Source organism: Pipistrellus hanaki (genome assembly GCF_964339955.1).
Source record: "Pipistrellus hanaki genome assembly, chromosome: 4".
NCBI lineage: Eukaryota > Metazoa > Chordata > Mammalia > Chiroptera > Vespertilionidae > Pipistrellus > Pipistrellus hanaki.
The window spans coordinates 69,684,472-69,705,114 of NC_140506.1; positions in this window are offsets into that span (position 1 = coordinate 69,684,472).

Consider the following 20,643-nt stretch of genomic DNA (forward strand, 5'->3'; position numbering starts at 1 on the left):
ATAAGATTGACTACAAAAGAGCAGAAGAAACAATTTAGGGTGAGGGATCTATTTTATATCTTGATTTGGATGGTGGTTATATACCTACATACATTATTAAAATTCACTAAACTGTGCATGCAAATCAGTGAATTTTGTTGAATTGCAATATCTCAATAAAAACTTAAAATAACCCAAATAATAACTGTATACAGTTAATTCAACATCATTAAAATATCGATACTACCCAAAGTAACTTATAGATTCAATGCAATCCCCATTAAAATATCAATAGCATATTTCAAAGACATAGAACAAACTCTCCAAAAATTCATATGGAATAAAAAAAAAAATAGCGACAACAATCCTGAGAAAGAAGAACAAAGTTGGAGGGATCACAATACCAGATATAAAGCTATTTTACAAAGCCACTGTTCTCAAAACTGCGTGGTACTGGCACAAGAACAGACATATAAACCAATGGAACAGAACAGAGAACCCAGAAATTGACTCAAGCCATTATGCTCAAATAATATTTTACTAAGGAGGCAAGAGCATACAATGGAGTCAAAACAGTCTCTTCAGTAAATGGTCCTGGGAAAATTGGACAGATACATGCAAAAAAATAAAAGAAGAAAAAGAAAAGAAAAGAAAAAAAAATAAACTATTGTAGATCACCAAATTACACCACCCACAAAAATAAACTCAAAATAATTAAAGGACTTAAACATTAGATGGGAAAACATAAAAATCTTAGAAGACTCTTTAGGCAGCAAAATACCAGACATATGTTGTAGCAATATCTTTACCAATACAACTCCTAGAACAATAGAAACTTGGAGAAAATAAGCAAATGGGACTATTAGTACATCAAAATAAAAGCTTCTGTCCAGCAAAAGAAAAAAAATCAACAAAACAACAAGAAAGCCCATTGCAAGGGAGGACAGGTTTACCAATACTATCTCAGATAAGGGTTTAATCTCCGGAATTGACAGGAAACTCATACAATTTAACAAAAGGAAGATAACCAATCCAATCAAAAAATGGTCAAAGGACCTAAATAGACACTTTTCGAAAGAGGACATACAGAAGGCCCAGAGACATATGAAAGCATGCTCAAAGTCACTAATCGTCCGTGAGATGCAAGTCAAAACAACAATGAGCTACCATCTCACATTTGTCAGAATGACTATCATCAACAAATCAACAAACAACAAATGCTGGTGACGATGTAGAGAAAAAGGAACACTGGCACACTGCTGATGGGAATGCGGACTGGTGCAGCCACTGTGGAAAACAATATGGAGATTCCTCAAAAAATTAAAAATGGAACTCCCATTCGACCCAGTAATCCCACTTCTGAGAATATATCTCAAGAAACCAGAAACACCAATCAGAAAGGACATATGCACCCCTGTGTTCATAGCAGCGCAATTTGCAATACCTAATATTTGGAAACAGCCTAAGTGCCTATCAGCAGATGAGTGAATTAAAAAACTGCAGTACATCTACATAAAGGAATACTACGCTACTATAAAAAAGAAGGAACTCTTACCTTTTGCAACAGCATGGATGGACCTGGAGAGTATTATGCTAAGTGAAATAAGCCAGTCAGTGAAAGGTAAATATCACATGATCTCACTCATATGTGGGATATAATAAACAACACATATTGATGAACAAAATAGATCCAGATACAAAGAAACGATGAACAGCCCGTCCAACCTCAGAGAGAAGACATGCGCGGGGGGAGAGGGGATGGTGGTGGTAAGAGATCAACCAAAGGACTTGTATGCCTGCATATTAGCATAACCAATGGACACAGTAACTGGGGTGGTGGGGGCTTGTCCTGGGGAGTGGGAGTGGTTGGAGTGGAGGGTCAATCAGGGAAAAAATGAGACTTATGTAAGACTTTAAGCAATAAAATAGTGTTCAAAAAAAGAACCCCTCAAATGTGTGAAGAGAGAATGAAAAAAAAGTTAATTTCAAAAGGGATAAAACATGTACCATGATATGGAAAAAATTACATTCTCTTAACAACTCATATGACGTTTTCTTTTGAGGAAGAGTTCCCTTTTTCAGATGTTTTGATAGGAGTGGGGTTCTAAGAGTAGCAAAGCATTAAGGCTCATAAGGCTACGAGTTGCTGAGAAAGAATTGGCTCTTCTCAGAAAAACTTCTTGGAGCAAGGAAGAAGAAGCAACATTAATACTTCCCACTGACTTTACAAAAGAAATTATATGAGCCAGAACACAATAAATGGCATTCTCTTAAAATACTGGAAGAAAATAACTTCCAGCTGTTATTTATATACCCAGCAAAAATATCTTTTAAAAATGAAGATAAACAAAGCTATTCTTAGGGGGAAAAAGCAGGAGAATTTGTTTCTATAAGACCTAAATTATAGGGAGTGCTTCTTGGAGAAAGAAAATAATCACAGAGGGAAACTAAAAGAATGAATAAACTAATAAAGAACAATCAAAAGAATTAATAGGCATGTACGAGAATTGAATATTGATTGATTATTGCTGTACAGAACTGTGATAGTAATGGTAATTTTTTGTGGGGTTTAAAATATAAGGAATGAAAATGTCACAACAATGCAAAGAGAAAAATGAAGTTAAGGTGATTGAAGTTTCTATTATTAACAGGAGAATTGTAAAAGTACAAGAAAAAATTATTTTTGACTGTGCTGAATGAAAAACTTACCTAAATAATAAGAGGCAGCCCTAGCAAATTTGGCTCAGTGGATAGAGCCTCGGGCTGTGGACTGAAGAGTACTGAGTTCAATTCTGATCAAGGGCACATAACTTGGTTGCAGGATTCTTCCTGGCCCCAGAGGTAACCAATTGATGTGTTTCTCTCACATCGATATTACTCTCTGCCTTTCCCTCTCTTTTCCACACTCTTTAAAAGTCAATGGAAAAATATCCTCAGGTGAGGACTAAAAAATACAAATAAGTAAGTAAGTTAGTAAGTAAGTAAATAAATAAATAAATAAAAGCAGAAGAAAAATACCTAATAGACAAATGGGTACAAAATTATTGTACCCATTTGGCACTTTATCAAAGAGGATATCCATATTGCTAATAAACATGAAAAGATGCTCAACTTTCTTAGATATCAGAGAAATGCAAACAAATTTTAAAAGGCAAAATTTAAATAATTGGTGAGAATCAGCAATTGGAACTCTAATATATATAGCAGGGTGAACTGTAAATTGGTCCAACCATGTTGAAAATAGTTTGGTAGTGCCTATTATAGCTGAACATATAATTACCAGGTGACCTATTAATTTCACTCTAATATATGCAGCTATTTTCATAAGATATGAAAGATATGAGCATTAGCTACATTATTTGCAGTGCCAAGTACAAAGTGAAAATGAAGTACTCTTCTTCAAGGAGATATTAATAAAACACACTCATATTGTTGACTGAAATCTAAAGGCTTCAAGAGAAATCTCTCAGCAGATTAGGAAAACAAAAATAATTAAGGATAGCGCAGGACCAAATAATATGGAAGATCTCTTTCTCTTTTTCAAGCATATTTGTGTCTGTGTTCACACACACACATCTTCTGTAGTGATAACTTTAAATGATATTACATAGTAAACTTTAAAATATAGTCAATATAATCTAAATTAGTAGAAGTTGTATAGATTACATTCAAATATATTCTGTCTCTTAATGAATAAAACCAGAAATTAATAAAATACTCAAAGTTTTACCACTTATAAACATAAAAATTCTGATTTAAACAATATTGAGTTTTATTAAATTAAGAACAAAATTTCCACAATATCTTTAAAATAACAAAAGGAAGTCACTAAGTATATAGTGCTCAAGGGAAAATTCAGATAATTAATAAGTTAGTGGTGAAGAAAAGATTGGCAAACACATTAATAAAGCATTAAGTCTCTGAAGTTTGACAAGAATACAAAATGGCCAAAATTAGAAATTAATGAAGATAAAACAGAAATAAATATGTATGACTGAAGTCAATCTAATCAAGAAGAAAAGGAAGATATCATATATATAAAATTAAAAAATAAAATGGGGAAGGAATAGGGAAATATTGTTAAGATTTAGAAAATTCTTTGTGCAAATAAATTTGAAAACTGGAAGAAACATTGGTTTTACAAGAAACCAAGACTAATCCCCAGAAAAAAGTAGAAATATTTAGTGATAAAAAATTACCTAAGAGGAAATGGAAAATGTTTTTAGAGTGCAATTCTCACAAAGCATAAAAAAAAACAACACAAAAAAAACACAAAAAAACCTGCTAACTAGGTGAATGCACTATGAAATGGACAACTCCAACCTTATTGAAACTTTTCTAAAATACAAGATCTGAATTATTTTTATGAAGAGTGTCAGTATAGCAATGATACTAGATTCTGATGAAGGGGATATAAAAAGGAACACTAAAGACTCCATTTTGTTGTTGTTAATCCTTACCCAAGGATATTTTTCCATTGATTTTTAGAGAGTGTGGAAGGGAGGAGGGCAAGACCGAGAGAGAAAAATATCAATGTGAGAGAGACACATTGATTGGTTGCCTCCCGCACTCGCCCTGACCAGGGCTGGGGATCAACCCTGGAACTGAAGTATGTGGCCTTGACTAGAATTGAATCCAGTACCCTTCAATCCACAAGCTGACACTCTATCCACTGAGCAAAACCAGCTCAATTTTTAATGAATATTTGTACAAACATTCCAAATAACATCTTGGCAAATAATATCCAGCAACAATATATTACCAACAAATAGGATAAATTTAATATAATTTATTACAATAATGGTAAAGGGGGGGAAAGATCCCCAGATGGTGAGTGGGGGGAAAAAACCTAATAAAATCTAATACCCATTTCTGATAAAACTCTTGCTAAACAGGAAGAGAGGCCTACTTTCTTTATAATGCCTTGTGGTATTTTTTCATCTAGAAAATGTTAGTATTTAGATAAGGACCATCTTAGAAAGGCATTTCTCACTTCAACATTGGAAATGCATATATCCCTTAAGCTGGAAGCATTAGTTAATAGATCTGTGTTACAAAGAAATGTTCATATTTGAAAAAGGATATCTATAATAATTAAAGGGTAATATGCTAATTACACCTTATGTCCTTCCTGATGAAGCCAGGCTGGAGGGAAGGAGCCTGGTCCCGGGTGTCTGCCGGCTGCCCGAGGAGGGAAGCCCCGGTCCCCGGTGCCGGAGGGAAGCTGGTGCTGGCCGCTGCGGGGAGGAAGGCCTACTCCTGCAGGGATTTTTGTGCATTGGGCCTCTAGTATGTATATAAGGGACTAGTTATTGAGGCCTTTCTTTAAAAAAAAAATCACAAATTAAAAAATTGAAGGAACTGAATTTTCATCAGTGGGGAAATAGTTTATTCATACTTCGGCATGATAAAAGGTCATTTAAAAGTATGGAAAGATGCCCAGCCAGTGTTGCTCAGTGGTTGAGCATAGGTCCATGAACCAGGTTTTATTCCCAGTCAGGGCATTGCCCAGTTGATCCTCAGTAGGGGTCATTCAGGAGGCAACGGATAGATGTTTCTCTCTCATTGATGTTTCTATCTCTCTGTCCTTCTCCCTTCCTCTCTCTAAAATCAATAAAAATATATTTCACAAAAAAAGTATAAGAAGAGATCAACCAATGAATACCTATGCATATATGCATAGTCCATGGACACAGACAATAATGTGGTGAAGGCCAAGGGGGTGTGGGGGCAGAATAGAGGGAGGCAAAGGTGGGGAAAATGGAGTAACACAGAATGAGAGAAGGAGAGAGGCTCATATACAGAGACATTAAAGAAGAGCCATTTCAAACTCGATGAAATCACTAAGAACCAAAGACACTCATTTGAGTAACTAACACAGAAACAGAAAACAGTCAGTAGCTATTCCCATCTTGTGAACATTTTAAAATTTATGCTGAAAACTGAAAGGTGTGTTTCTTATACAAAATCAGGTGTGTGTGTGTGTGTGTGTGTGTGTGTGTGTGTGTGTAGTAATTCTTAATAGGGTAAGTTAACTAAAACTGACTTCTAATAGTGCCTGACTTATTATGGACTGAGCCTTCAATGTTTAAAGAAAATTCTAAAAAAAAATGGTGAGGAATGTCGGAAGGAATTTGTAAGCATTGTTAGAGCCTGTGTTTGTGAACATACTCTCTGCCCATCACTGGGACATGCTTCTTTTAAATTTATTGACTAATTGCCGAGACCAGTTTGGCTTAATGGATAGAGCATCGGCTTGGGGACTGAAGTGTCCAGGGTTCAATTCTGGTCAAGGGCATGTACCTTGATTGCGGGCACATTCCCAGTAGGGGGTGCGCAAGAGGCAGCTGATCGATGACTCTCTCTCATCGATGTTTCTAACTCTATCTCTCTCCCTTCCTCTCTGTACAAAATCAATAAAATATATTAAAAAACTTATTGACTAATTAAAATCCATGCAAGATTAATTATTTCAGTTGTTGCAGTAAGAGAGAGATAATTGAGCTCTGTAAAATGTAGAAACCACAGAAAATTTTGGCTTTGTATATTTACCTAGTTCTGCCTCAGTGCCCTTACCAAATAATTGCTGAAGTTTGACAAAGGCAGATGTCATTTTAGCATGGTCTCTGGTTATTGTACCAAGGCCAGTGATGGCAGATTCATCTGGTTGTGATCATGCTGGTTTCCCAACCATTACAAAACACTGGAGAAAAGGCTCTTTAAGTGTTGGCCTGTGGGGTAATAATATTTCTAGACTATAATAATGTTGAGATCATTGATAGGTCAGTTCTTACATACTTGGCAAAGAAGGATTTCATGGAAAAGGAAGTAGCAGAAGATGGTGAAGGGAAAGTAAATCCTATCTAACATTTAGCAAACACCATGGGCCATAAAATTCATTAGGGCCTAAAAAATATGAGGTAATTACAGTTACTGCTTTCTTCTTACAAATGAGGTAGCTGTGCCACCGAGAGGTTAGGAACACAAAGCTAGTGAGGTGCAGAGCAGGAATTAGAACCCAATTCGATTCTAGAGTCCATGTGTTTAACCAGGATTCTATACTGTCTCTCAAATGAGAAAAGTCTTTGTAACAAGACCAAACTGGTGGGAAATAATTCATGAACAAAAGTAAAAGGCTGTAGAAAAGGTAGTAGGCCAGGAGTCATTCATGTTTCATACTCATAACCATTCTCTGAAAAGAATGTGTGCCGATGTCCTGGCTTGCATATAGTCAATTTATTACCAAGAAGATTAAACTTTAAATAGTGTAAGAAAATAATTTTTATGTTTTCCCTATTAGTACTTTATTCTAGGACATTACATTGGGAACTTTTGTTCATTGTTTCAGAATTTCTTTCAGATGTGTAATTGCACATAGCTATCCACAGTGTATCTAGGGAAGATGCTCGGAAAAAGGGTCAAAATCAACTTTAACACCAGAACTCTATACTCACATGAGATTAAAACTCTTAATCTCATGTGTATAAAAGAAACTGAAGTTACGTTTGTGACCTTTTAAAATATAAAAAATACATGAATATATACATGTGTATGTGCATATAGATTTACATTTTAATAATATACACTAATAAAAGAAACATGCAAATTGACCATCCCTCTGCTACGCCCACTAGCCAGTTAGAGCAAGTATGCAAATTAATTCACCAAAGATGGCAGTTAATTTGCATATGCAAGCATGGAGTGAAGACTGAAGACAGTGTAGAAGGAAACCAAGCACTGTAGAGAAGGGAGCAAACCTGAGAAGAAGGGAGCGAGGCTGCAGAGAAGGGAGGGAAGCAAGGCAGTGGAGAAGCGAGGCCTCAGGAAACCCTGTTCTCTCAGGAATAGGCCGGAGGAAGACCTATTCTTGCAGGAATCTTTCTGCAACAGGCCTCTAGTCTATATATATATAAAAGGCTAAGTGGCTGGCTAACTAGCTGGTAGGTAGGATGCACACTGGCTACCAGGGACAGACACTCAATGCAAGAGCTGCTGAGCAACAGCAACTTTGCAGAGTGCCCATTTGCACTCTGGGACCCTTTGGGGGATGTTGAACTGCCAATTTCAGCCGGATCCCCCCAGACCAGGCTGACGGATCCCACCTGCTGAAGGGACCCTGCTCACTCTGCAGATGCCCTTCCAGCCCGGGCACCACCCCAGTGTGGCTGGCCAAGGAAAGACCATGGGAGGTTGACTCCATGGCATGTCTGGCCCCTCTCACCCAGTCCCACCCTGGTGGCCACCTTCTAATTAATCTCATTTCAATGTGCATGAATCCCTGCACTGGGCCTCTAGTATTAAATATACCCTAAATCTGTAATACCTAACATTTCTTATTATTGATGAAAAGTTAGTTTAAATAATGATGCAAAGTAAATCATTATTTTGGACATTTGAGTGAAATATTAAAAAATTTATAAGAAATATTTATAAAGAAAAATAAGATAAATACAAATTATTATTATGACCCAATATTTACAATGGGTGCCATTAAAGTCAATCCCTAGTCAAGAATTATACAGGATGGGGTAAAAATAGATTTACATTAGGTTATATGTGAAACAGAGTTTATTCTTGTATTATTATTTATTAATTATTATATTATTTTCCATACAAACAACTGTAAACCTGCTTTTCAAACCTTCCTGTATTTTACACAGGAAGCTGGTTAGTTCGGTTAAATGTCACTGATGTTCAGTAGGCAAAGTGATAAGGGAGAGAAAGCCTGGCTAGCTGAGTAGGGAGCTACATGGTTAGCAGAACTTGAGCAGGTTGTTTAAAAAAAGTTATTTTGCAGAGGAAAAACTTCTCAGAAGAGTGGACGGGATGACCCAGTATATCATATGGCCTCATGAACTCTGCTTTTTGGATTTCTCTTTGTGTATGTACATTGTTATTTGTTTCCCTCTGGGCTGTGTTATTCCAGGCTCCCCATGGAGCAAGGCCCATCAAGTTAAATTTGGCTGTAGATTATTCCCATGCCAAGACAGCTTTCCCAGGTCCAGTCTAGACCAGATTTAAAGTGTAAAACACAAGCGGGTGCATTCAGCCCTTTTTCTTCTGCATTTCTAAAGCTTGGAAAAACTCCAGGGCACTCTTTTGGGCTTGGTAAACAATACCAGAACCACAGATTATAGATTTCATGATTTTTAGGTGTATTGCCGATTTAAGGAAATAAAGTGTTTGCTTTTTTTTCTGGAAAATAGCAATTGGAAACAACTCTAGTTCAATATAACACACAAAAATTAGTTTGTGTGAGAATGCAGCATTCTCTTTAGTGAGTTTTGTTCCTGGCAAAAGGAATATATCATGTAGCTGGTTTAATCTTCTCACCCTTCTGCAGGGAGTGGTAACCAAAATGTATGTGCTGGAGTCTGCATCTCCAATGTTGCGTGTTTTCTTTTCAAACATCCTATTTCTTTAAGGGGAACAAATGTTTTCTCCACAAAGGCCGCCTCAGCCTCCCTCCAGGCTGCTCAGGTTTCTGCCTGCCTTTTGGTTACCGTGTGGCTGGTGATTTCTCAGGGTCCCAAAGGAGGACTCACGCTAGCTGTTAGGACTGAACAAACAATCCCAGCAGAAACCAGAACAGAATCTCAGCACACCGCTTTCACCATCACACTCTTCAGCTCCGTTTCAGTTTCCCCTGCCAGAGGGGATACAATATCAAACACTGAGGTGCTGCCAAACCCAGCAGTGACAGACTCACAATAATCACTGCCTCCAGGTGCCAGGCCTTGTACCAGGCAGCTCGCTCCAGCCACACCGCATTTTAATCCCTCCAACAATACTTGGAGGTAAGCATCACCTTCGTAGCTTTACATTCAAGGAAATGTAGATTTAGAGACCCCTGAGAGGTAAAGGAAATTGTTCAGGGTCACAGGTCACAAGTGACTGTGTCCCAATGTTTCAGTAACTTGTCACTCATGGCTTTCTCTTTTTCTTAACCTAAAAAAAAAAAAAAAAAGAAAGAAAAAAAAAGAAAGAAAATTTGAGTTACGTCTTATCTAGACCCTGCCTATCTTTCATTCTGAGTGAACTAACACTTATGGAGCCTCTGCTACCTGAAAGGCTGAGTGCCAAGCACAGGGGAGGAAGTGGGCAGAGAAGACACATCCTGACTGAACGCAGCTAATCTTTCCAGCCTCATCTGTTAACACTCTCCACACGCACCAAACGATCCAGCCACTCTGTACCGCTTGAAGCTGCTGACTGTCCCAGCCTTCCCCCACCTCTGTTCCAGGGCTGTTGCCCCTGCCAGAATGCCCTGCCCTATTCTACTCTGCTTTGCCAGCTTCTACTACTCCTTCCACACTCCGAGCACATATCTCTACCCCATGCACTGGTACGTGTTTGCATCCTGAACTCCTGAGGTCCTTTTCCTTTACATCAGGGCTTTGCTAAGACTGCTATGAAGATAAAATACCGCTCTGCCTATCCATCTCTGTATTGTCTATGGCTACTTTCATGCTGCAGTGGCAGAGGTCAGTAATTTCAAAAGGGGGTTGGCATACTTTCTCTAAAAAGAGCCAGATAATAAATATCTTAGACTTTGCGAGCCAGATGGTCTCTGTCATGAATGTAAGGAAAGTCCAGTCTTTATCCATATACACTATTGTGGCCACTAAATCTGGTTTGAGGGATCACATTGCTTAGTCGTTATTTTAGAAGTCTGAGGTTAGTGTATGAATGGCTGGGAATATAAGAGGTTGCTTGTACTGGGGAAGCAAAATGATCATACAGAGAGGAAACCAAAGTAATGAATACTCATAATTCTTTGATTTATCTACTCATTTATCTACCTAAAAAATGTTCAATGAGCATCTGCTACTTCTAGGTTCCATAGTGGGAAATGAAAGCATAACAATGAGTAAGACCAGTCCTTGCCCTCAATAGACCCCATAATAGAGTGAATTTCATACACTCATTAAAGCTATAGAAAGAAAAACTTTTAAAATTAGATTCATATTTATCTCATTATGCCTCCTTCTTTTCGTAATTTTGTAGTAAATAATCCTCTGGGTGTCTTTTCCCTCCAGTTCTACAGAAAATGTTGTAGTTTTTTTTGTTTTTTGGGTTTGTTTTTTTTTTTTTTTTTTTTTTTACCATATTCTCTCTCAGCTTTTGCTTTTCCATATTTAGCTATCCAAACCGTTTCATTCTTCCTAGAATTATTGCCCTATATATCCTATTTTTAATTATGTGGAGTACATGTCTGCATGTTTCACACATGTTCTCAGAATATTTCCACAGCAGCTTCAGGTCCTTTTTCTGGGTTGTGACTGATAGGGAATATATCTTGCTTGACTCTTTGGTTATAAAGGTTCCTAAGACTCCTTTTGTTTGAACTAATGAATCTGGCTACTATCTACTTACCAAATGTAGGTGTTTATAACTATAAATATTATTCTGGGGAATTTTTCTTTCCAGTGATCTATGAAAATTAAATGAAATGAGTTTTAGTACTTGCCCTTGAAGAAAACTGTTACCCAAGGAAGCATGTGTTTATTTTAATTCTTTGCTTCCTGTCCACAAATCAGTATCATTTTCATGAAAAGCACCTCTACTATGATTTCAGCCACATCACCTTACCTATGTTGAATAACCCCAGGGAGTTAATTCAGAAATATATGACAAGTGGTGCTATATGGGCATTTAGAGATAGACACAGGCCTTGAATGGCTGGGGTGACATAAATGTCTCCGACATGCACATTGGCTAAATGTTAGCCCTACACCCCAAAAATGAAATTAATGGACATGATTTGTCTAGGAGTTTCTTGTAGAGTTATTATTATTATTATTATTATTATTATTATTATTGACTTTAGAGAGAAAGGAAGGGAGATGGAGAGAGAGAAAAACATTGATGTGAGAGAAATGTCCATCAGTTGCCTCCCACACATGCTCTGGCTGGAGATTGAACCCACAGCCCTTCAGTGCATGGGACAATGCTCTAGCCTACTGTTTCACACTGGCCAGGGCATCATGTTTTTTATTTCAATAAAAATCAGAAATGCTCAGTTCTATCTTTAATTATAAAAGGAAAATAGTACTCCTCTTTCCCACACCTTAGCCCATTTCACTGCCAAAGTGTAATTATTAAAATGTAAATTTTATACTCTATCTTCTCCTCTTTCATCATCAGAATGCCCATATTTAGAGATTTCTTTAGGTTCTATAATCACATTCAAAACACTACCAAACATTTATTTACAGATCCTTCCCAACTCACTTTAAAAGATTGTGAAAGCAATAAACTCTTTAATTAGATCCAGAAAAGTCCTCCAAGTGATCTAGTACTGAAGGTTGCTATATTTTTTTCTCTCTACCTGTCTACTAAAGTTGTTACTAACTCTATTATCCAATGGCCAAAGCTTCCTGCTTCAGAAAGTTTACCATGACTTCTTCTATTTCCTCATATCTTGACTTAGCATCTTGCCCATAGATGGTTTTCATATTTGAATCTTGTTTTTTGTAATTACTTAAATATATTTTAGCTACATATGTTGTATTTATTTACTCAACAAATATTTATTGAGCACCTAACTATATGCCAGACCCCAGATCATTGTTCTAGGTACTAAGGATATAGTTAGTATTTAAGACATCTGTCCTCATGGAGCGCATATTTGACTATATAGCCTTTTATTATAGTAGGATTGTCTGGGTAAGAATAGGGGCTCCTTCTCTCCATATTTAACTTCTTATGTTTTACTTTGACACATAGTAATTTAATGTCCAATAAATGCTAATGGTAGTTTGGTTCCCACTGTGGTTTTTGGCACCCACAATCATTCTACATTCTTCTGATTTCAATACCCCATATTTGTCTGGGGAGATACACAGAGAGGCCTCACGATATAATGGTTAAGTATTCGTTTCTACAATCAGACTGACTGTGCTGAAATCCTGGTGTGGCTATCCATCAGCACTGTGACCTTGATTGAGGTACTTTGCTTCTCAGTAACTCAGTTTCTCCCTAAGCAAAATGGTAGCAATAACAAAATCAATCAGCCTTACAAGGTTTCTGAGCATTAAGTAACCCAACATCTGGAAAGTGCCTGAGATGGTTCCTGACCATAGTAATACACTATATAATTATTTGCTATTATTATTATTATTATTATTATTATTATTAAATAATTTCTCTTCTTTGGGAGCCATGTTTTGGGGATTGTCAGTCATTCTTCCCTCCCGCATTTCTAAGGTCTGGACATATGACTTTAAATTTTATAGTTTTTAATCCCAAAGGCAATGCCCTAATGATTTTCTGCTACTTCAGTCTCCAGAACTGCTCTGGTTGCTGACCTTTCCAAGACTAGATCTTCAGCTCCCTGTGGATTCTAAGAGCTTCTTCATACTCCTGCAATAAAACCTCTGTTTTCTTAAATTAGCCAGCATCTATATCAGTTGCTTGCAACCAAAGAACCTAAAAACTGATGTAATACAATGGTTCATTGTGATCCATATCTATGCAGTGGATTGCAATTCTCACTGGATGAGTGATTGTTTTGCCTCATCTTTTTAGAAAGCAGATTATATAGCCATACAGCTGTAGTGATATACTCCACTGCTTCCCCAGTATTGCTAACTAGAGGCCCAGTGCACAAAATTTGTGCTGGGGTGGGGAGAGGGTCCCTCAGCCCAGCCTGCACCCTCTCCAATCTGGGATATCCCTCTCACAATCCAGGACTGCTGGCTCCCAACTGCTCGCCTGCCTGCCTGCGTGATTGCCCCTAACCGCTTTTGCCTGCAAGCCTGATCACCCCCTAACCACTCCCCTGCCAACCTGCTCCCCTGCTGGCCTGGTCACCCCTAACTGCCCTCTCCTGTCAGCCTAGTTGCCCCCAACTGCCCTCCCTTGCAGGCCTGGTTGCCCCCAACTGCCCTCCCTTGCAGGCCTGGTTGCCCCCAACTTCCCTCCCCTGCAGGCCTGGTCGCCCCCAACTGCCCTATCCTGCTGGTCTGGTCGCCCTCAACTGCCTTCCCCTGCTGGCCCGGTCACCCCTAACTGCCCTTTCCTGCAGGCCTGATCACCCCCAACTGCCCTCCTCCGCTGACTCAGTCACCCCTAAGTGCCCTCTCCTGCTGGTCTGATTGCCCACAACTGCCCTTCCTTGCAGGCTGGTTCCCCACATGTTCTGCCCTGTCAACCATCTTGTGGTGGCCATCTTGTGTCCACATGGGGTGGCCATATTGTGTGTTGGAGTGATAGTCAATTTGCATATTATCTCTTTATTACATACCGTGTTTCCCCGAAAATAAGACATCCTCCAAAATTAAGACCTACGTATAGGTTTCCTTCTGAGTGAAATATAAGACATTCCCCCCGAAAATAAGCCCCCCCCCCCAGGCTAAACCTGAGAGATTTGGTCCACTGATTCTGAAAGAAATGAAGTCACAAGAAATTCAGGAATTGGATTGTTATGATGATGTTCCAGAAGATGATGACATGATTGTCATTGAATAAATGAGTAAATTCTTGATACTGTAGGATTCACAGTTTGTCTGGTTTGTGTTGATAACTACCGTACTACAGTACCGTATACAGGTAATAAATTTCCTTTATTTTCATTTAACAATAAATGTGTACCGTATTCTTCTTCATGGAAAAATAAGACATCCCCTGAAAATAAGTCCTAGTGCATCTTTGGGAGCAAAAATTAATACAAGACACTGTCTTATTTTCGGGGAAACAGGGTAGGATTCCTTTTGCTCTTTTCAATGTTTGAAACTTTGACTCTTGTTACCCTATCAAAAATGACATCTGTGCCATCAAACACTGAAAAGTTTTTAATTTGTATCAAGGCTTTGAAGATAACTATAATGTTGGGATTATTTTCCCTACCATCTGTGGGGAAGGCAGACCTGAGGCTACACTGTCACTGCCTAAATATGAGTGCAGCCGGGATGTGACATCTGTCACAGGCTGACCTGTTAACTTCACCGGACATAACGGAGAGGCTGGTGCTCTCTCCTTTGCTCACTGACCTCTCGAAGGTTACATTTTCCCAACGTGAAGATTGTTCTTCTGTGAATGAAATGTGGAACTCCAAGAGACTGTTTGGGAGGGAGAATTTCAGGTTCATGATCAAATTCCTTACATGTGGACAAGAGTCCATGTAATGGATGACAATAGTTTCCCTGTCTTTCTTAGGGAAGCTTTAAGGGGGAAATGGAGACTTGCTCTATATTAGTTTCCTATTGCAACTGTAACAGATTACCAGAAATTTTCCTAAAACAACACAAATTTATTATCTTATGATTCTAGAGATCAAAGTGTTGGCAGAATGTTTTGTAATGGAGGTTCTAGAGGAGAATCGGTTTCCTCGCTTTTCCAGCTTCTAGAGGCTGTTTATACAATAATATTCAGTTCATGGTCCCTTCCTTCACCTTCACAACCAGCATCTCCAAATCTCTCTCTCTGACCTCTGCTTCTGTCATCACACCATCATATTTTCTTCTCTGACTTTAACTTCCCTGCCTCCCTCTGCTTTACCATGTAAGCATATTTTTTATTATTATATGGTGTCTGCACAGATAATTTTTAGCACATGAGATGAAGACATCCTATAATATAATTAAATATTAAAATAGACCTTTTATACTCTCTATCTAAAGATCTTTATCATAATCACATCTGCAAGTCTCTTTGCCACATAAGGTAACATACTCACAGGTCTGAGGATTAGGACATGAACATCTCCACAGGCTCCATTCTAGTGGAAAACCAGATGAGCAAGTGTGCAGCTTTTGAATACAAAGGGTTTACTAAAGAAAAGGGAACCCCAAATGATTCACCAACCATCATTCCTACCCTTCACAATTTCCTGAATGGCTATAATGAAGAGTTCCAAACTGTCCCAAGACCCTTCAATAATTACACACACATAAGTACACTAGAAATCTATGCAGCCATTTATCAGGTGACTGGAGATCTTGATCTACTGCCTTGCAAACAGTAAAGCATGTAGATTACCAGTTATCCTGTTCTGCCTGCTCTATCCAGTGAAATTGTTATTATAAATCATGTGAGCATTTATGTAGGGGGAGAGAGGAGATGTCTGAAGAATATGCTAAACCTTGCTTTATCCTGAATGGTAGAATTTTGGGTTATTTTTGCAGTTCTATTTTGTATCTTTTCCAGTTGTTTTAATATTGTAATACCCTGTTTCCCCGAAAATAAGACAGTGTCTTATATTAATTTTTGCTCCCAAAGATGCGCTAGGTCTTATTTTCAGGGGATGTCTTATTTTTCCATGAATAAAAATACGGTACACATTTATTGTTAAATGAAAATAAAGGAAATTTATTACCGTATACAGTATGGTAGTACAGTAGTTGTCAACACAAACCAGACAAACTGTGAATCCTACAATATCAAGAATTTACTCATTTATTCAATGACAATCATGTCATCATCTTCTGGAACATCATCATAACAATCCATTTCCTGAATTTCCTGGTGAATTTCTTGTGACTCCATTTCTTTCAGAATCAGTGGACCAAATCTCTCATGTTTAGCCTGGGGGGTCTTATTTTTGGGGGGATGCCTTATATTTCACTCAGAAGGAAACCTGTAAGTAGGTCTTATTTTTTGTAGGATGTCTTATTTTCAGGGAAACACGCTAATATGTTCCATAAATAATGTAACTTCTTAAAAGGCAGAAAAATTATAAGATGAGAGAGTAGAAACAGCTTCTGAATCTCTGAAGTATGAAAATGTTAAACTGCTGTGGATTGAAATCCTGGCATTGGTAAAGGGAGGGATGGACAGTCAGAGGGAGAGAGAAGTCAGGATTGTGCCTGCGGGCAACAGGGAAGCAGAGGACGCCTTCAGCAAGGGGTAGCAAAGCTAGATTTGACAGGCATAGCTAGAAATCATGCCAAAGAGGTGGAGTGGCAAGCATGGAGGGAATTGAGACTGGGTAGGAATTAAGCCAGACTATTAAATGGGGGAAAGAACAGAGATTTGAGTTAGCGGCAATATGGAGGTCAGGGTAATAGACAGAACTTTCTGCTCCTGTTCTAGTATTACTCCAGATCCTCAGAAATAAGGACAAAAAACCCACTAGTGTTCTCTTTTTGAGTTTCTGTCCCTCTGTGGATTGATGGGCAAGTCATTGATCTTTTGGAGGGCAGATGGTAGGGGAGAGAATAGGGAAGTAGATGTATAAAGTCCAGAAAAATAATGTGTGAGATTATGAACCAAATAAAACATTTTCAAAATTTAGGGAACCAATTTTCAGTAATAAGCATGATCTAGAGCAAATGGTGATGCCCCTAGGCATGTTCACATCTGCCAGTTGGCAGAGGGGCAAGCATACTTATGGTTTAATGGACTCTGATTTCTTCATTTCAGCTCATTGACTATTTGTTGTATATGTTATAGGGTATTGATAAAGTAGGAAAACCATAATTTTGTTTGTTTCTTTCTTTCTTTCTTTCTTTCTTTCTTTCTTTCTTTGTTAATCCTCATCTGAGAATATGTTTCCATTGATTTTTAGGGAAAGTGGAAGAGAAAAAGACAGGGAGAAACATCAATGTGAGAGAAACACATTAATTGGTTGCCTCCTTCATGAGCCTTGACCAGAGCTCAGGCTAGGGAGAAGCCTGCAACCAGTACATGCCCTTGACTGGAATCGAACTCGGGACCCTTTGATCCACAGGCTGATGCTCTATCCACTGAGCCAAATGTTCCATACATTTATTTGTGTGGTTTAACAAAACCATCAGTTTACCATCTGTAGATGGTATGGAACTACAAAGAAAACTGAGAAATAAGATTTTGAATAATGACAATTCTAGGAAAGGCAGTGCTATTTTTTAAGTGTTCTAACCCACTTCAAATCACACAGATAATAGGACAAAGAGCAACTAACTTTGTTGTTTAAACTCAAATTGTCATTAGTTCTAGACTCATAGGACCTACGTAGTGGTATGCTAGACACAGAGATAACTTTTTTGTGGTTATGTGATACTACCTAGTGATGACCCGTGATCACCTCTTTTCTGAGAAGTCTGCTAACATGGAGTTAATGGTTCTTGTGGTTTAGATTTTGTGCCTCTGTATATGAAGCACAGCAATGGCCAGGGTTTGACTGACTAGCCCTCCAGGAGCCAGGGCAAACTCTCCATTCCTTTCTCTTTCTCCCATTCCCTTCCACTTCAATCAGCACCAGTATCACATTTGGCCTGAGTATGTGAGAAAGGAGGGGTAGCCAAATCCCACTTGGTATCATGTTTTCCTCCTTCCTCGTGTTTGTTAAAGTTGTAACAATACATTTATTTGTGTTGTTACTTTAATATATGCCTCCCATAATAGATTTTAGGTTTCACAAGGCAAGTAAATATATCTGTGCTTGATCACCACTGTATACCTGGTACTTAGCACAGTGTGAGGCACATTGTAGAAACTCAATCAATACTTGTTGAATAAATAAGAGGTATGTGTAGGCAAAGGCTAATTATGCCTTCATTACACTGTGGCATGGACAAGATGATTTAACACACAGGTTGTTGCTTTTTCTTCCCTAAGAAATTGGTCTCTGGGGAGATTGTAGCTCCTAATAACATAAGAAATCCTGCTATTTTGGAGATAAGGAATTTCAGGTCAGAGCAGTTTAATTATTTATTTGAGAGTCTAAAGCACTCATCACTGAGCCCATTTCATAAGAATAGTGGTCGAGTCAGTCAGGGTTGGACTTGGCAAAGGAATTGGATCAGCTTGGCTTTCAGGCCAGGACTCCATTCATGAGATCCTGATGTTTCTGGCACGGCATTAACCAAGAATCACATTGCGAGACTTCTTTTCTGATTACATAGGCTATGAAATTAATCTTAACAGTTTGAACAGATAATGAATAGATGAACCCCATTTGGAGAAGTTTATTAGGAAAGAGTTGGCAGGGGAACAAATAACCTCCTCCTTAATCCCTGAAACCAGGCGACCATCAAACTCTATGTCCTCAGTGATTAAGCTGTTCGGGCTGCAGCATGTAAGCTTTCCCCTCTGCCTTACGTTCCTGTTCTTCGGAGTGATTCATGTCTGTAAAGATGCTGCCGCTTTGAGAAAACGTGAGCCTCTCTGATGACAGTTGCTGCAACAAGACAAAAGCATTTTTAGAATTATTGCTATTATCTCATGTGAGAGATGCTGACAGTCTCTCCATCTTGCCTCCATAATCCCATTAGATTTCACAAACGTTGCAAGGGCAGCCTTGAGGCCATGGCTGAGATAAAGGACTTTCAGGAATGTTTCTTTTTTGCAGCTAAAGTTATGATTCATATTTCAAGGGGTTTGTAGAAACAGATCCTGTTCACAAAGAATGGAAGATCCTAGAGTTGCAGCAGGGTGGCAGGGACTTCAGAAGTCATCAAATTTTTCCCTTTTATGTAAATTGCATGCAAAGAAAAGGTTTTATGAAAATAATTAGACAATAGATAGATAGATAGATAGATAGACTGAGTGAGTCAGAGATTCCCTGGGAAAAACAACTCTCTAGCATTCCTAATAACCTTTTAATTTGTTCCAAAGTCTTCTGGTACATGCTGTATGAATAAACATGAACTATTATAATTCTATAGTTGTCCTTCCTCTGAGGAATTCTCTGCTAGCGCAAGTGGCTAAAGCCTGACCTAGAATGTATTGCTATCAGTTTGTGTTACCCCTGCCGGTTTTTTTTATTGGAGGGTGGATGTCATTTTTTCAGATTTCTTTTCAACTAGAGATCTACAGAATTCAATAGTAGGGGAGTCAGAAGTTATATAAATAAATACAACCTAGTCTTGGTTATTTGATGGATAAAGTCCGAGTGTTTGTATAATCCTATCCCTCATTTTCCTCTCATTGCCAAAAACCTCATCATTTTATTGCTTTTAGACATTCTAACGGGATAGAAAATGAAAGAGAAACATAGGCTTTTTTTTTCTTTCTATTTCAATCATTTAATTTTTATCACCTTCTTGTAGAGTGCCTATTATGAACAAGGAACTCATGCTCTGAAGGAATTATAAGAGAAAAATAAGTGAAGAAAAAAATATCCAAGAGCTTGTAATATCATAGCATTACACAAAACAACTAAGGGCAATATAGAAAGTCAGTCATTTCTGGCTGGAATGGTTTGTTATAGAAAATATAATTAGAATTAGGCATTAGAAGCATATTACATAGCTATAAAATAAAATTAAAAGGAGAAAAAGTCCTAAAAATGTTTGGAAGTGATGGTGGTAGGAAGGGTAGAAGTTGTGGTGGTAATGGTGACAATGCTGATACAAGGGTAGTGATGGTAATGATGCTATAGATTTTAGAGGATATTGGTATTAGCAAGAGTGGTGATAGTGGTGAAGTTACAGGTGGTGAAAGGAAGGATCGTGCCGGTTGTAATAATGGTAGTGATGTGGTGGTGCAGGTGGTGGTGGTGGTGGTGGTGGTGGTGTTGGTGTTGGTGGTGAAGGTGTAGGTGGTGATAGTGACGATGGTGCTGGTGGTGCTAATGGTAGTGGTATGTGGTGGTGGTGAAGGTGTAGGTGGTGATAGTTATGTTGGTGCTGGTAGTAATACTAGTAGTGGTGTGTGGTAGTGGTGAGGATGTGTGTTGCCTCATAGTGATGATGGTGGAAACAGTTGTGGTAAGGGTGCTTCAAGTAGTGACAGTGGTCA